General features: G+C 40.2%; 1 protein-coding gene across 1 annotated transcript in view; it reads right to left on the bottom strand.

Moving 5' to 3' along the window:
* GREM2 (gremlin 2, DAN family BMP antagonist) overlaps nucleotides 1-12,174 on the bottom strand; it is a 41,442-nt gene extending 29,268 nt beyond the window's left edge. The window contains exon 1 of the mRNA XM_027750651.2: nucleotides 11,908-12,174. The gene's annotated coding sequence lies outside the window, so the exon portion shown is untranslated. The remainder of the gene's footprint in view (nucleotides 1-11,907) is intronic.
* Between the last annotated feature and the right edge of the window lie 6,878 nt (nucleotides 12,175-19,052).

The following is a 19,052-nucleotide window of genomic DNA, read 5'->3' as shown; positions in this document are numbered from 1 at the left end:
TTTGCAATGAATAAAAGAAAATCCTCAAGCTGGTTAAAAACGCCCCAAACACTGTTGAACCCACACACACTGTGAAGCCACAAACAGTCAGGAATTTAACTTCAGTCCACTGAAAAGCTTAACTCACTTTTCATTTCTGTCACTGTTTGCATTTTTCTTTTTTTCAGTTACATTATCTGTTTGGATTTTTTTCTTGAATGTACTTTTCAAGTTCTCTTACAAAGAGATACCATGGCATGGTATCTTTCCTGTAAACTCTGTGAATACATAGCTTATGGTGTTTAAAACATTCTACGTAATGAAAAGAAATTAAGAATCCTGCTAAAATGTGCAAGTAGCAGTTGTATATTCTGAAATCCAGGCTCTAAGTACACATGCCTTAAGTTTTCCTAACTCATTGAATAAATAGATCCTTTGAGGTTTACCAGATAAATTTTAGATTACTCAGGCTATCCGAAGGATGCTTTTGTTGCTCTGTGCAATTGGAGCTGAAAGTGCATTTATCTTGCTATAAATAAGGTGACTCTTAAAGAATGAAGTTCAGAAGTGTTAATGTCAACTCTTTAGTGGATGTATCTTTGATAGGGTAACTCCATATCTCAAAGTACCTAAGCTAGTCTAACTCAAATTTGAAATTAATTCTGATCTTTATAATATGTGCAAGTCAGGAAAAGCTGATGGAATAATTTCAGAATTAAACTATATTTTATCATAAAACTAAGTAGGTAAAAAGCTATTTGAAAGGTACCTTTTAAATATGGTGTTGACTCAGAACTACCCTCAAAATCATACAGAGTAAAAGGTATAACTGAAATGTTCCAGAACAATCTATGTATGGAATAATTCAGTTAATCAGAAGAAAATCCTCTCTTCCCTACTTTACAGTACTTAGGTTTAGATATGGTGCTTCAAAAGAGAAAAGTGCAAGGGCAATTAGCAGTTGTTGTCTCATTCTTTTACTACAGTAAAATCATATTTTACAGGTATGGATGGCCTTGTGTAAACCATAAACAAAAGCTTTGGATGTTCCGGGTTAGAAATCTTAAATAATGAAGACAGAAGAGCAATGCACATTTGGCTGAAATTCCCACTATATAGAAGGCATGGTTAACACTGCTGGGGGTTTTAAGTGTAACAGTAGATTTGCATTGTCCTCAAGTAATACACTGTTCTACTTCTCTGTGCAGGAGTTAATTTAATCTAGTGTGTGCAAATCCACATTAAAATTCACATCCTTATAGGCTTTATGGAAAACCAAAACAACTATTTTTTTTTTTTGCATTTGTAAAGCCATAGCTACCTCTTATACATATTATTCATACTTGCTTACGTGAGAAGCACCTTAGCTTTTTAAAATGTTTTTTAAAAAGTGTTCAATGACAATAACAGTTTTTACAACTCATAAAGTGACCCATAAGGTTCTGTTCAAACAATAACAGCATTATACAATCACTGAATGGCTGAGGTTGGAAGGCTGGAAGGGACATGCTAGTCCAATCCCCTTGCCATGGGCAGGGACACATTACACTACACCAGGTTTCTCAAAACACCATCCAACCTGACCTTGAACATTTGCAGTGATGGGATATACACAGCTTCTCTGAGCAACTTATTCCAGGGTCTCACCACCCTCGTTAGCCCATGTCATTGTTCAGAAAATTCGGGAATGCTGGTCTTTGGGCTGTCTCTTAAATAGCAATATTTTCCAAAGATTTTCCACACTTAGCAACTAAGCATGTGTATCTAGACGACTAAGACCACCCAGTTCTAACAGGATTTTCAAGACACCAAGGAGTCTGCTCCCATGAGCCTTGTCAGCTAGAACACATAAAGTGTTTTGAACACTTACTCAACATTTACAGCACCATTTCTGAGCCAGTTTCCCATATGTGTTGAGTGTATGCCATTTTAGACATGCCAGAGGGCACAAAGAAAGGCTGTAACAGAATTAAGGCACAGCCTAGTGGCCAGAAGCAGAGCCAAGGGCAAGATGATCCTTTCAGCATAAGTTTAGACCTATGCCTAGCTAATGATACCACACGGGCATAACTACAGGCAGTATAACAAAGCAGGGATACCTTCTGGACCATTAACACTTTGTGCTGCTTTTTGCAGGAATAGAGTTAATTTTCTTCACAGTAGCTGTGAAGAAACACAGAGATGTTTTAGTTATTGCCAAGCAGCACCTGGACAGCATCAAGGCCTTTTCTGCCTGCTTCTCGTCCTACCCCACTAGAGAGAAAGCTGGGGGTGTACAAGCTGGGAGGGGACACAGGCGTGACAGCTGACCCCAACTGACACAAGGGATATTCCAGACCATACGGTGTCATGCTTAGCATATAAAGCTGGTAGGAGAAATGTTTGGAGTGATGGCATTTGTCCCCCCAAGTCACCGTTGCCTGGGACGGAGTCCAGCTTTCCTGGGCATGGCTGAACACCTGCCTGCCCATGGGGAATGGTGAATGAATTCCTTGTTTTGCTTTGATTGCAAAGGCAGCTTTTGCTTTCCCTGTTAAACTGTCTTCATCTCAACCACAAGTTTTCTCACTTTTATTCTTCTGATTTTCTCCCCAGTCCCACCAGGGAGAGGAATGAGCAAGGGGCTGTGGGAAGGTTAGCTTCCAGATAAGGTTAAACCATGGCACACATTTAAGAGACTATTAGATTCTGCCACCTCAAAGAAACTGATCATGCACTGAAATCAAAAGGCCATCACAGAAGCTTTAGGAAAGCTTTACAATCAGTATGAATACGGTACTTATTTAAAAGCAAAACTGAAGCATGATTCTCACCCAAAATAATATACCAGCACTGCTGTGTGACTAACTGCCATATACGTTATTATGCATCCAGAAGTTCAAAGTCAATAGTGTATCTGTTGCCCAAATTAAGACGTCAGTCTTAATCATGGTAAAGTAAGCCAGTTTTCAAACGTTTTTAAAGGAAAAATAAATATATTGGGGAAAAAAATCTAATTTGGAGCACTTCATAACCAAAGAATCTTCAATTACAGTTCATTTTTATTGAGAAAATAATCTCTTTAATTAATATGTCTAACCATTTGTATTCTAATGTGACAATAAAAAGCAACTAATTCTGGGTTGTTTTGCAAACAGTAACAATAAATGTAAACCTATGATAAATACAATGACCAGTACGTTTCAATATTCTTAACAAATACATCTAAATTTTAGTGTGGGGGAAAAAATCAAACAACAAGCATGGCATTAGCATCTCAAACTCCCTAGATTTTACGCATTCAGATAAAGTAACAGCTTAAGTCAATCATGTTGACTGCTACTTGTTATTTATACGAGTAAATGAAGCTGGTGTCTGAGTGGGGAGACGAACTGGCAATTTGTATATAACGGGACAAACTGCAAGCACTCTGATTGTAGTCTATCTACATGGATGAAGCTAAGCAGAAGAGCCAAAATACTCCCTTTTACCCAATAACAAAGGAAGATAGAGATTTCTTCAATCTGCAGGTGAAGTTGCTGAGGATGGATTTGCAGAAGAACTGGCCCCAGCTATGGCCAGAAGCCTGGACTGCCATTGGAGTTAGATACACAGCAGTCTCGTTCAAGATAGGAAACCCTTGGTGTAGACTTCTCACCCATGCATTTGCAGTTCTATTGCCTGAACAGATCATCTAAAACCAGAGTAAAAATTCCCAGTAACAACAACTCAGCTGGCTGGGAAAGGTCATCTCCAGTGATTCCATAGACCTTTAAAGCCCATTTTGTGTGGGAGAGGAATGCAGGAGAAGTAAGACTATTCCTGTACAGCACAAGTGTGTTGAACAGGATGAGATAGATTACTTCAGACTCAAGTTTATCTCATGCAGGTTAGGAGTTCACATTCACATCTTACACAAACAGGAGAAGACATGAGTATTTTGGGGTGACTTCATGGGTAGCATACAAATACATAAAAATTCATAAAAAGAGTGATCCTTGCTTTTTAGCAATTTAAGAAATTTCATAATTGAGAGGAGCATGGAAATTAACTAATTTCCCTAATCATCTATTTATCAAATAAATTTATTACCTTATACAGCGTGAACAGCTCACATTAGTAGCTTCCATAACCAACAGTGACTTCATCCTGCAGTAACTACTAACTACCAACACAAGGTGGGAATAATCCACTGGATTTTTGTGGTGCTCAGAAGCACACAGTGAGTAGCTACCCACTTTTTCAAGAGATCTGCCAGTTTGGTGGTGATGAAAAAATTTACAAGATAGCTTGTGTATTGCACTGTAATTATGCACTCCCCTCTACTCCTAATATTTAAAAAAAAAAAAAAATTCCTGCACGCATTTCATACCAAAATTACTTAATTCTTTTACTGATTTGTAAGCAGCACTTGTGACCATGTAAAAATGACCTCTTAACATGTACTTAGGAATGGAAAGTCATCCCTGTGGCCTTTTCTTTCTCCAGAATTCATTCTCTACTTGAAACACTGGCCAAGGCACAAATAAACAAACAGTAAATACAAGACTGGACTGCCATTGCTTCTCAAGAGTAAAGCCTGCCAATGCCAGATATGGATCCAGACACATTGCTGGTTTTACCTCTTCCAGAATAACTTTTCCAAGGAGCTACACCCTTGTCTAGCTTGCTCAAATTCTAAAAATCGCTGTTTATGACTGTGGCTGTAATACTTGACCTAACCAGAAGTGCCAGGAATCAAACCACAGTCTTTGGAAAGCAACAGGATCCATAAGCTTATGGACTCCTTATTTTGACAGACCATGCTACAAGATTCCCAATCCTAAGCCGCCTGAGATGGCTATGCCAGGATAACAGTTCAGATTCCACAAATCACATCCACATTGTCAAGTCTTTCAACGTCTGGTGTAGTTTTAAATGAACACCAAATCTGTTTGTCGGATAGAGTCCGAACTGCTAAATAAATAGTGATAAATTTCCTAATACTACTGGGCAGAGCGTTCCTGCAAGTACAACGTGTGTTTATCAGCTTCCCACTGAGCAAGCATTGACTTTCAAATTTCCTTTAATCTTATTATAGTAAACATAGTACAGCTCTCTGGCAAACAAGAGGAACATTCTTCCTGTAATATCATATGCTTCTTTTAAAGAAACCTTAGAGATGTCCAGAAAAGAATTAGGCTCAACTTGGAATGACACAATAAACTTGTTTCCAAAGAAAGAATTTTTATACAAAATTATATTTTTATACTGAAAAAAACCCGAGGCTATTTTTAAAAAGAGAAGACTGGCAATTTCTGATAGGTACTCAAAATAGTGTTCACATGTATCACATTTTTAAAGTCAGCTATTGAAATACCAACATAAAAATATTTTTCTAGTTGGAAGCAGTCTACCTGAGTTGAAGGATAAAGCAACTGGAATTTTGGATGTAGAATTCAAAAAATAGTAGACTGTAGTTTGTCTAGGAGCTTTTTCAGTGCTCCTTTGAGAAGAAAGAACATCAAGTGCAGACAACTTTTTTTAAAAAAGTGGATAAAGAAAACAAAATGGTATCTATATAGTATGATTTTTATTTAAAGCTTCTCTTCATTTGAGACGAATTTGTGGTAGACAAAGGTGGGATTTGTTTTACAGTTAGAAAAACCAAAAAAATCTAGATTGAGTTGTAAAATAACTTCGTGTAAGTAACTGAAGGGACTTTGGTAACCTGAGAGCAAGACAGGTGGCATAAACTAGCACAATTTCCAATTGTGTTCATTTGTCTTGTTTGCTTTAGGGTTTCTATAGAAAAAGAAAAGGATCATTGCATAAAACAAAAATAGCACACAGGGGTGATATTTTCATATATCTTCTGTGATTCTTGAACAAAATAATTAATTTTCCTCATAATCAGTTTCTGTGACATTTGAATCTTCAGCTACTCTTAAGAAGTCACAAGTTCTGAGCTATGACTTTCCTGAAGTCTCAGCTTCAGTAAGGAATGGAAGTATTAAAGCGGCAGATCAACAATCTTTCCTAGCTACAAGGAATCCAAGTTGCTTACAATTTGTTTCAGTTTGCAAGTAGGCACTCTTAAGACTATCTCGGCAAAAGCTGTTCTCACTGAAAGATCAGACAAAGTTTCCATAGACTTCATTAATGAAGAATATAGACCAAAGTCAACAAACATGCTTAGTACAAATCCATTGTGTGTAGTAATCCAAAAGGTGTCAGCCAGAGAACAAATTAAGTCGAAATACAAGCAATAGCCATCTCTCTCTTTATTAGGAGACTTTATTGGATGCATCCATTAAGTCGTGCAACATTATTCCCTCTCTTCTTTGCCTGTCAACCTCCTCCTATTCCTCTCAAAGGACATTAAGCTCCAAGTTATGTTGACGGAACAGGAACTGACAACGATAGATGGATCATAACAAAAAACATGCCTAGAGCGAGGATGTCTGACATCTGAGAGCTGGGATGTTTTCCTTTTTGGATAGAAGCTCTGACCCACTATTTACACCCCTATCCCAAGCTCTCCCACATATTTTTAAATGACAACTTTCCAGATGTTATCTGTATGGAGACTGGCCAGATTTATGGGCAGGATCCTGCTTAACTCTAAGCCAAACTAGTGTTTTGGCCTCACTGAAAATGAGATTAGGTCTGAGATTTGCACCAGGAAAAAACCCTGCCATTTCATGCCAGAAACGGTCATGCAGAATTTTTACGATGCTGTTTATTTTTTTGTTAGCACTACTGCAAAATATCAGGCTATTTAGCATTATCATAATAGCACTTAAGCAGGGTAATATGATAGACTAGACATGGCTGGAATCCACAACAAAACTGCACATAAATGGAGAAGGGCAACTAGTTCGCATCTAGATCAGCTCAACACAGTTTTCCAACTCTAGTAAGTGTTTGTACAGGACAAGGTCAACAAAGCGTTCTGCATGAGCTGTAAAAATGTTGTTTCCAAGTTTTAAGAGATGTTAAAAATTCAGCAAATTTTTAAGATTTATTGCTGTTAAATCCACAGTCTGATGTTGTATTTGTGCACTGCCCATCACACTCAATAAAAACTGATTCCAAAATGAAATTTGGAGGGTAAATAATATATTTTCCTTTCCCAGTGTACTTTCCCCACTTCCTTAACACAAAATAGACAGAAACAAAATCTTTATGAGTCTTTCTCTATTTGAAGGTATCACAGTTTTAATTTCCTTAAGTTTCATTACAAAGTAAGGTTTCTTAAAATACTCTCTTCCTAAACAATGATGACTTTAAAACTATCTGGAATAAGACGTAAATTTACCATTTTCCTTCCTCTGAAAAAAAGCTTGTAGTAAAGACAGTATCATGCATATTTCCATATACAACATACCTTTACAATATAAGTAATTCTATATGGCAGAGCAGTCTATATGAAAAACTGACCTTAGGAAATTCCCCTTACTTTTTTGACTAATCTAAAATACATCATTTTAACTCTTAGAAATGTTACATAAACATCAACAAAGAAAAAATATTCAGAATCTCATAGATAGGTACACAGTTAAGCCCAGAAGAGAAAAAATAACATTAAAAGTTGGTGCTGTAAGATGACTTTTTGAGAAAGACAGGTTACAACTGAAGTTGCCATGATTGTATCACACCAGATATTGAAAGATAGATTGCCCTCTGCTTCAATGTCCTGGAGCGAGACAGATTTTTATGGTCTGCTTCCCTTTCTGAAACAGGCATCAAAAATCTTCTTTAAAATGATAATAAAAGGCTTAATGCACTGAGAACAAGAAATACCATGGTTTCAAGTGACATATCATCATCTACACAACTCATGTTAAAATCTGTACTTCATCCCACAGAGAAGCTATGCCTTGAAATAAGGTTTGAAGTAGACAACCTCTAGCTATAGGAATACAGTCATGTGAGAAGGAAATGCTCTCTTGTTTCTCACTTCCTGTTCTTCCAAATAGCACAACATTTTCTGTGATTTAAAAGCAGTCTTGGAGCAGTCACAATGATTCAAAACAAGAAGAATCTTTGTATTATTCACGCTATACACATGCAACCCTATCACTTTCATCATGATCCTGTGAAAATGTATGTAAAACTGAAGAGTTGGTAAGAAGTCCAATTTTTGCAGCAAGGACAACTGTCTTCTATTACCAAGTGAGAGAAGGACCTGATCCCTCACTAAGGATGACAAGGATCTGATCCCTGATTGCTCCTATAATATATTTCCTAGTAAGAAATGCTTTCATAAAAGAGATACCTGTTTATAATTAACAGAATCATTTTTCTATTTAAAATAGTTTTTCCCAAACAAGCAAACTAAAGAAAAACATGAAACTGTAAGAAGCCAGACAAATCACCAAGCAACAGAGAATGGAAATTTTTTCTCATTACAGTGAAAACAGCAGAAAAAAAAGTTTACCATGTTTTAATCAAACTTCAAGTTTTAAGTGGATACTTCTAAACATCTCCCTGGGCATCATACATTTCCACCTGCCTGGGGCAAGTGAACTGGACTCCAGGGTCAGAGTATGATTTCCATCATGTGCTGGGACCCAGGAAATATACCCACAGGTGGAACCTCATCCCAAGTGATTCTTCTGGTGCTTTGCAGGAGATGTAGTCAGCCAGGGAACATGGAGCAGCACTTCTAAATGACAGTTTTAAAGTTTCAAGCCAGCATTTCTCACCACTTCCACACAAAACAAGGAATATAAACAGCCTTATGGACCTTTGTATACAGACGGGCTATGGCCAGTTACAGGCAAATATGAAGCAGCAGCTGACAAGCACATCTAGCAGACAAGCACAAAGCTGCACTATCCAAAGTTCCCACTCAAAAAGTAGTCCACTCTCACATGCCAGACTACAAAAAAAAAAAAAAATAACCATCCTCATTTTGATGAGATCTCTTTTGAAAAAAAAAAAAAATTAACCATCCTAATTTGAAGAGATCTCTGTGAGTATATACAAACAGGACAGCAATAGTTTACACATATGTGAGCAGTCGTGCAAGAAGCAGGAACTAGCCCACGCTCCTGGGAAAGATGGCTAGTATTGGCTTTAGACGGTGCACTGCATCAGAACTAGCATGCTGCAAATGGACCATGTCTATTTTAACAGCTAGCGCAGTCTAACAGGAACAGACAGGCAGAGAAAAACATTTAAGCACAGAAGATACCGTATGTATTTTATAGGGTTTTACTTCAGGCTAGCTCTGATCTGCTTCCACGGACTGTATTTCCAGCAGTGACTCAAGCACATCTTCAAGTTTAGATTCATCTTAAAGGAATTCAACTGGCCCACCATGAAGTATATGGAGATGGACAATAAGTGGGAACAACCGGAGGAAGGGCATCAAAAGCCCACTCCTGACATGAACCACAATGCTAATATAAATGCACAACCACACTCATGAGCATCTGTGAGTGAAGGGAAAGACCTTTTTGTGCTGCTCTTTAAGATACCTCTTCAGATGTCAGTAAAGCTGCACAGTAACTGCTCAATTGTTACTAAGTGACTTGAACTGCTCATTGAAATAATTCCAACTCAAGCATCAGAAACAGGTAAACACCAATTTACCAATTTCAAATTCGAATTTACCAGTTTCTAATGTTTGGGTTAGAATTATTTTAATGTGAATTCAGCAGCAGTGTAAAGAACTATGAAACTGAGCAGTTGGAATTGGACCGGTTACCAAATTTATTACACAAGACCACAACAGGACTATTTACTACAAAAGATGATGATCTGGATCTATGAGATTTACACTTTCATGGGCATTGACAAATGGTGACTGAAACCAAGCAATTTCCAATGTATTGACAGAGTTCAGCGGGTATTTCAGATATTAATTTTTACCCTCATTTGATACTAAGAAAAGAAACAAAAATTTTCACAGTTTAATTCTTAAAGTTCTCACACATTTGTTCTATTCCACACTGAAAGTCATGCACAGTCTATTCAAAGGATAAACAGAAAGAAACTAGTTCAGCTAAACCAATCATCTCAAAATCTAGGGTTAATGGCATTTATTTTTGTGCCACCTTTGTAGAGGTCTTACTGATGCTTTTCACTGACACATCTTTCACTTACTTATCATGCTGCAATGGAAGGCTGAGCAAACCTTGCTGCTACCAGATACACCTCCTCCTTGCACACAATAGCTCTGTACGAATGGGGGGCTGCAACAGAGGTGAGAAGGCAAAATTCTACTTGCTAGGTTTCTTGCTCATCCTACAAAAGAGATTTAGTAAACTAGTCCACTCTCTCCAGCTGCAACAGTAATCATGCACAAATGTTTAGAATTTAGGACTTCTTGGATGCAGCCAAGGATGCACCTCTTGGATGACAGCAGTTCATGAGGACCATGCAACAAAAGTGAGAGAGAGAGACCTTGTTTAGAGCCTGAACACTGAGACAGCACCCTCATGTCCTGGCTCTCAGTAATAAGCAGACTGCTGTTCCTTTCTTCTACTCAATTATTTTCTCAAAGCATTTTTTTAAAATCTTAGAGTAGTATTCTTCTTCAGTTTTCGAAATAAATGAAGAAAGATCAGCCTGAGAACCAAGAACCAAGTTTTGCAAGTGAACCATCTGCATTAAAACACATCAAGCATTTTAAGCAAGTGTTTCAGGCTGTGTGTACTTCTTTAAGTTCAAGCAACAAACTAATCCCCTGAGGGAACGTAGTATCCGTATTGTATTGGCACTGGTGGGAAGACAAGACTTTGATATGAATGTTGATTTCACCCTGTGTAGCAAGAATTAGCCTTGATGCAGCCTGATAACCAGCTTGCTAACTGGGGCTCTGAGTTGACATTGCTTGGTCTTGCACCTGCTGCTTCGTAATTCTTGGAAGGACTGTGGGATTCATAACCTGGCGCTTTTTCTCAGGGAATCTCTATCGTAGCTATTTGTCGGGCTGAAGTTCACCAGACTCTACGTATTGGGCTTCTGTTCTATTTATTTCTCCTCTTTCAGAGAAAAAAGAGGTTTAAGTTGTTATGAGCTGTTAATTTTGTCCTCTAAAATCCACCAAAGTTATATAACCACTTTCACAATAGCATGCTAAAAATAAGAGCTGTTCAGCCAAATGCCACTGCAATTTTTTATAAGACCTGTGACTCCAATTCTGCAAGACCTGTAGAAGCGCAAATATTTCCTTAGCCTTAGCAGAAAGTCAAGCAGGAGCTCCTTGTGAGACAGACACGGGTTTGTATTATTATAATCCTCAAGTGCAAGGGGAGGAAAAAAAACAGTGTATGTATACACACACGTATATTTCCAACTCATGACTTAAAGTAATGCTATTCGCTCTTGGAGTTGATCCCTCGTCGGGTTTCATAATCACAAACCATCATTAACCCAAAGCAAAGACAGAAAGGTACAAAGGGGCACAGGTTTCAAGCATGATTTTTTTTTTCCCCCGTTGTTTTTTTTTTTTTTTTTTTTTTTTCCTCCTTTGGGAGGCAGCGTGAGGACGCGACTCACGATGCTCCAAACCCAGAGAGAGCCATCCAGGTAACTTCCCAGGACGCTCGGAGCAAGGCACCCAGACCCTTTTCGCCGCCGGTTCTCGCTGGTTTCGTTCCGCGCCCCTGCAAACGCCCCGCGGGCGGGGTGGCGGGACGCGCTGCTCCCCGCCGGGGCGTCCGGCTGCCGCGGCCGGGGATCCCCGCGCGGGGACGGGCACGGGCGCGGCGGGAGCCGCGAGGGGCGCGGTGCGGGACGGCGCGGCGGGGCTGCTCGGCGGGGCTGCGGCGGGCGGAGCGGCCCCGCGCTGTCAGCACCACAGCGCCCGCCGGCCCCGCTGCCCGTCCCCGGAGGGGCGGTAAGAGGGCAAGAGAAGAGGAGGAGGAGGAGGAGGAGGAAGAGGAAGGGAGCTAGTCGGCCGCAAGAGGAGCGGTGCTGGGCCAGGGCGCTGGGCGACCCCCGGATACCCCATACCTGCACGGAGGCGGGGAAGGGTCCGCAGCGCGGACCGCAGCGGTCCGTCCGCCGGCTATAGATCCCAAGGGGCGATGAAGCCGGGTGGCGGTCGCCTCCCTCTGCCGCTGCCGCTGCTGCTGGTGGCGGTGGTGCGAAGCCTTCGCCGGCTGCAGACGCCCATAGGCGCTCGGTGGGGCCAGCGGTGCGCGGAGAGAGCGAGGCGGCTGTGCCGGTCCCGGCGGCTGCGGGGAACGCGGCACTGGCTCCGCGCAGTCACTGCCCGAGGAGAGGATCAAGGCCCCGCTTTCGATTGGCTCCGGTGGCCAAACAGCTCACACCGGCCTGCCCGCCCGCCGCCTCCCGACCGCCTCCCCTCCGTCGCCCCACGCTCTCCGCTCCGGGCGGCCCCGCTCCTCCCTGCCGCCCGACGGCTTCCCAACCTGGGAAGCATACGCGTTCTTTTCCTCCCCCCCCCTCCCCTCTGCCCCGCTTCCCTAAGACGACGTCCAATCCAGGGCCCTTTGTTTATGTAGGGGCATTCTCACCCTGGATCTCGCAAAACACACTCCTTCCCTTCGCATCTTCCTCCTTGGGCTGAAGGACCTCCAACTTTAAGCGTTCGTGACATTTTGTGTCATGTTCAATATTCAGACACGTTTGTTCTCTGACCATTTAAAAAAATATCCCGAGCTGGTAAAATTAAAAGCATGCAGCGCCTTATCACCTGAGGGCTAAGTCTGAGGTAGGACAAAGCATTCTTTGCCTGAGTTGAGTTTGCTTTTCTTACCTTGTTTGGGATCCTAGACCCAGCTGGGTTAACTACACATCAAATCTTGGCATGCACAGAAAATAGAATCAGGATGCTAAGCCTCCTCTTCCTGAATCTCAGGTTATTCAGTCACAGCGGCTATAGTTGTCATTCCTTGGTGCATCATTGATGTTGGTATTCCTTTTGCTCAGAATTACTTAAGTGACCTGTTGAAAAGGATTCGACATCTCCTGCAGATGTGCTGTAGTCTTAAGTCAAATCTTAGGCCTGTCTTCTGGGCAAAACGGCAATCCTTTGGTTTCAGTATGACCCTATGTTTAAACAAGATACAGTTGAACCAGATAAATAGGTCCTTTGGGTTTTCTCAGTGCAGGAAGATGTTGTAATATTTCCAGTAAACACGTTGGCAAAATTTCTTATTAAAATTTGGGAGAATAAAATGATAAGCTATAACAGATGCCCTCTTAATTAATGCAATGACCTGCATTTAACTTATGCTGTTAAATTAAATAGTGTCCATGCCTGTTGGTACATCAGGTGCCATTAAAAGTCAATATTTATCCAAATTTAGCAGATTGTAGCATTTGAAACAGACAACGCAGTTGCAGAGATACCTTTGCATGACAGCAGCATGTACATTTTTAATGATGACCTCCACAGCATTTTTAATTGATCCTGTATTTAATTAACTTTTTCCCTACAAAGTGGTATGTTATTTTTCATTCTTTAGAAAGCATGCATACTTTTATCTCTTTGGGGCATACAGAACTGGTTAAGAATGCTTTTGTTTATATTTTGTACAGGCAAAAGTCAGAAAAATAAAAATAGAAATATTGAGAAATATATAAACCCAGACATATTTAGAAATACCCATACTTGGAGTATAATCCATTTTTAAAGCTTAATTTCCAAAAACATCCCTCAGTGAATTCAGTGAAGCTACACCTCTGGAACTTTAGTTACTCCCTAAGAATAACTAAAAGGTGCTGTTTCTTTTTCATAATATGTTTTTCCTTCACATATTGCCTGTGTATTTTTCCCTGGGAGAAATGAAATTGCTAGTTTAGAGAACAAGCTACATTTCTAGCCATGGCCAACAGACACAGCAGACACTGCATCTCCATCACTCCCCCAACACCTCTATTGCAGGCATATCTCTTCCTGCATTCTCCTGATCCAAATTGCTGGCTGACATAAATATACTGTCTTTCAGTATTTCCTAAATCAGAAGGTGATGCCTTCCTTCACTCTGACTTTTTCCTAGGAAGAATGCTTCCTCTTGGATCGTACTCTATTTTTAAAGACCTTTTTTCAGCCTTACATTTTTCTCCCTCAGCGGATGGATAGTTGTGTCAGAGGAAGGGGTACAGCCCTCCAGCTGAGTGCTTGTTGAAGCAAACACCATAGCAGGCTGTTCCCTTAGGCCTCCTTCTAAGTACTAATTTTCAATCATATTATCTTATTATTTCAATGCAAATTTTATCTCCTACTTTGTATTATTTTGGGAGGAAGGCTCTGAACTCACTACAGAAGTTTTCCTGTAATATATTCTTTGTACTCTTCCTTATAGCCCAAGAACTTTCTTTGGTACAGATGACTCGGGACTTCATAAGATTTTGTACTTCTAGAGTTGTTACTTCCCATTAGCCATTCTCAACACTGTGTTTGTTTCCTTCTGTGTTTGGATTCCTTTACAGCACTGATAAGTTTCCCTCTAGTCTCGTTCAATTTAATAGCTTTTAACCTGTCTGTTTTATTTATGTCTGCTTAAGTGCTTATTTAATCTTTTCCCTTATAGCTATAATGACCTTCCACAGGTTGCTATAATCCTAGAAGGTATGTGGGGAATTTAAAGATTTAAAAGTCGTTTGACTTCATAAATAATTTTTATTTTTTCATTACATGCTTTATTTTTAAAACAGAAATGTTTCATTTTCTGTTTGGTCAATCATTGTTTTTCACACATATCCCTTCCACATATATGAGACATTTTGGATTCTAAAGAACTTTTTCTTTTTTTTTTTTTTTTTACAGTTTGGTTAATGAGAACTGCAAAGAGTCTTGATCTGACATAGAAAACCATAGCATTTTTCTTCTTTGCTCTGGTCTACAACTAGAATTTTATGCCATTAAAATATTTTAGTTAGGGGGGGGGGGTTGATTTTTAAAACTGAAATAGTCATATGCTGCAGATAGCATTTATCCAGCCATATCACTGTAAAGTACATTCATATTGACAATTGCTGCATCTTTCCTCCGCTGTGAGTGCCTGACTTCTATTGTATGCTGTACTTAAACTAACAGACTAACCTTTCCATGTCCCCTGGCAAGCACAGAGCCAATAATTCAACAAGATGTTGAAGAATATACCTACTTTTAATCTACAGATTTAATGACTACATGCTACTTCTGATGTGGCCACACTTCAGGACTGACTGTAATCCATGTCTTTTGTCTCATACTGAGACAAAACACAAACAACTGGTGCCCATCTCCTTCACAGCAAGGACTGTATCTTTGTCACCGCCGCTATAGAAATTGTGTTCTGCTTTGCAGCCCTGAACACAGAGCTTGTCTTGATCTGTGAGCACATCTGGCAGGAGTGCCTGGAGAGCATGAAGGGCTGTAGCACAGCTCTGAAGCCAAAGGAGGCTTGAGCGATGGTACAGTCAGTCACATACCCCAGCCTCATTCCTGTCCAAAGAGTTACATAAGATAGAAAAGAAGAAACCTGAGAGATCTGGTGATTCCAGTGGGTGATTATACGAATTTCACCTGTTTGTAAATTACCATATCTTCATTGAATGAGCAAACTGATTATTTGTGTGATTGTCCTCTCTCCAGTCCTGAGTAAGCAGTCAAGCTCTCTAGCTAGGAGCTGGGCTCAATACTCTCCTGGGAGTTTGGTGTCCTGAGAAGCCTGAAGGTCCAAGGGATGGCATATGTTTCTGATTCAGGCACAGTCCCACAAACTGCTTTTACTGCCTTACAATACCCCTTTGTTTCTGCATGATTCCTGCTTCTCAACTAACCTGCATTGTCTTGTTCTAGTCCTAGCTCACCTTTATCCACAACTTTCAGTGAAAGCTCTTTGATTTCCTGACTTTACTCTTCATTTGCTCTTTGGTTTGGGGTAGCCTGCATTTCTCAGTTTTCCTGAGTGTGCTTTCCATCTGGAGCTTTCGGCTGGTCTGTCCTTAGTAACTGATTCCTGGTCTTGAGTTTCCTCAGTCTCAGTAGCTGGACTCACCCCAGCTACATTTACTTAGCGCAAGTATTCCACTTGTGGCTCCTTAATAACTTCCGTTCAAAGCCACCTTTCTGAATGGGAATTATAAAACATGATATCCTACTGCTGACGCAGAACGTTTGGCACACAGCTTATCTGGATGATAATTCAGCCGCCTGTGGAATAGGTCCTATGGGCAATATTGGGTCGTGGCTTAGGAGAAGATGCAAGAATGCAGGAGAATGTCGTGTCCCCTTAAGATTAATCACACTTGTCAAGATCTTCAACAGCTCATACTGTTTTCACAGACAATTAGGCACCTAAATGCCTTTGGACATAGTGCACCTGTTTTTTAATTTGGAGTTCTTTCTAACATTGTGGATTCAAGCCAGAAAAGCACTCTAAGCAGTGGAAATTTTGATCCCATTTTTTCAGTACTTTATCTCTGCTATGTGAAAAACAGTTCTAAAATATGTCTCTACCTGAGACAGGGCAACATCCCATCCCAGGGCATAAATAAATACTACATCCAACCCCCAATAATGAATTTCATTAACATGAATAAATGTATTCCCGGCAAAAATGCCATCTCTGTACTTCCCAGTCATCATGTATGAAAGGTTTTCAGTATTACCTGATTCTGACTTCAAACTTAAATTACTCTATGTGCTCCTTAGAAGGAAACGAAAGTGCTATTACTTTTCTTTACCTTTATTTTCTTTCACTTCATTCCTAGTAAAATTTTATTTGAGCTATCCAGATGCCCTGAGTCCAGCAGTACGCTCCAGGAACGTGGGCTTTAAGTAGTTGAAAGTTACCCCTCCTTTGTGTGTTTTCTTAAAGGAAATAATTGCTCCTCACACACCTAGCTTTGAAAACTCTCCAGAAGGCTCACAAATTCTGTCTCATTAATGCCCTTTTAAGACAGAATGGGTCTGTAAATATTCACTGGTCCTCTCTCAGAATATGGTAACCAAAAGTGTGCTTCTCAACACTAATTTTTAATCTGTGGTTTATTAAGTCATGAACCCTTTACAAAATCCTTCAATTCTTAAAAATAAATTGAGGAACCTAAGCCACACAGAACCCTTCAAAAACTTCTCCTCTAGAATGAAAGTGGTGATCTCATATGCCAAAGCATTACACGTGTCCAGGCCTATGTTTTCTGTTTCATACACTCTCTGACATAAGTCTAGATTTTTGCTTGGAACAGATTTCAGTGACAATTAAAAGAAAAAACTGATGTTAACCTCTCTGAAGTATGTCATTCCCCTTCTCTAAACTAACCTTAGGCACTCCTCTTTTACCCTGTTTTGATGATGCTCTAGTGGTTTTAGAGCAGATGATCCTGCCTAAATCCAGGATGAAACAAACAAATGAGAAATGAGAACACTGGTTAACCTCCACTCCATCTCTGTTTTCTCCAGTTGGATTGAGAGACTACCTAGATGGAGAGATGAGTACCGGAGAGCAGAAGTCCATTTGAGATGAGTTGTCTTCCTTCTTCATTGTCATGAGAAGCTGTGGGGACATCTGGATCTCTAGGGAATGTCACTAAATAGGACCGGATAGCCTTAAAATATTACAGCCAGACCAGCCCTGTCACGTATGATTCACTTGCTGTATAACGCCTAATAAAGGCAATATGTCTGGAACCAGGAAGGCAGCCAATACAGCTTCTTCCAAGAACTGTGAGTAATTAACTGGGTCTCTGGTTAATTTCTTTCATGAAAACGTGTTGAGTGAGATTCTTACAAGCGGTGCTCTTTGTGTGACGTCTCCCTCTACTCTCAAACATCACAAGTTCATGCAACTGGAAAGGAAGAAAAAGTAAAATTCAAAGTTTAAAAATCTTGGGCATATTTTTTCTCCAGCTGCATCAGCTAACATTTCCTTGTTCTGCCTTAGTTCCTCATCTACTGATGGTTTTCCTCTCAAAACCTGGTCTATAGCCCAGCCACAATTATTGTATCTTTGTATAACATGCTCTAACTTCTTGCTTTAGTCAAAGATGTTTCAAATCTCTGGTGTTTCAGAGGAAAAATCATTCAAAACTTCCCTAAGATGAAAGAAGACTCATTAGTTGCAGCAAGTCCCAAAAGAGAAAAAACTCATTCAAAGCACCATGTTGTCCTTGTTTGTGGATCTCATGCAGCTATGAAGAAGAGGAAAAAACAATTCTCAGCTTGCTGTCACTGTTACACCTTATAAGGAGCACTCCATCTCTTTAGCTCTGTGTACTTCAGGCTTTCCCCTGCTTACTGCTCTTGGGGCATTTCTGTCCACGACTGAGACCATATTTGAACTTAACAAGCATTTCCTTCCTCACTACAACAGAGGAAGCAGGTTGGGAAGACGTTTGAGTTGCCCAAAGCAAATGAAGCCTACCCCTACCCCAAGCGGCAGAGGATGTTCCAAGCAAGCAAATGAAATGATGGATGGTTCTTTCTGACAGCAGGACAGATTTTAAGTGACAAGAATCCTGCCAGGGATATGTTGAAGACGGAATACATATGACAACAATTTTATATGTGCATCACACAAGGGAAAAGTTAATATCCCTTGTTATATTAATATCATATGGCACAATTGAATCTGATATTTTAATTAAACCTAAATATATATCACTGACAGTGATTGCCAGTGGATGTTTTGGGAAATACACAAGCATTTAAGTAAAATCATCAGTTTAACCAAAAGGATAGTATCCTCTTTCAATATTTCAAACATATTATGAACATGTCAGCTAAATGTTATGAAGAAATGATATTAAGCTGCTACTGAATGAGGCGATGAGGTGACAGAGCACAGAATATCCTATAACGTAACATTTGCCACATATGACTGTCCCTGCTAGTCCTCAAAAACATAATGCCTGCTCTAGATCCCTTTATGTTCAACATCTTTGTTGGTGTCATGGACAATGGGATTCAGTGCACTCTCAGCAAGTTTGCTGACAACATCAAGCTGAGTGGTGCAGTCAATATACTGGAGGGAAGAGATACCATCCAGAGGGACCTTGACATGCTTGCGAGGTCGGCTGGTGCAAACCTCATTAAGTTCAACAAAGCAAATGCAAGGTCCTGAACCTGTGTTGTGGCAATCCCAGGCATAGCCAAGGCTGGGCAGAGAAGTGATTTAGAGCAATCCTGCGGAGAAAGACTT

The sequence above is a fragment of the Pipra filicauda genome, unplaced genomic scaffold (assembly GCF_003945595.2).
Source record: "Pipra filicauda isolate LSUMZ 115617 unplaced genomic scaffold, ASM394559v2 scaffold122_size2191957_pilon, whole genome shotgun sequence".
NCBI classification, from domain to species: Eukaryota; Metazoa; Chordata; class Aves; order Passeriformes; family Pipridae; genus Pipra; species Pipra filicauda.
Note: the sequence above shows the minus strand (reverse complement) of the source record. Positions and strands in the feature narration are given on the sequence as shown.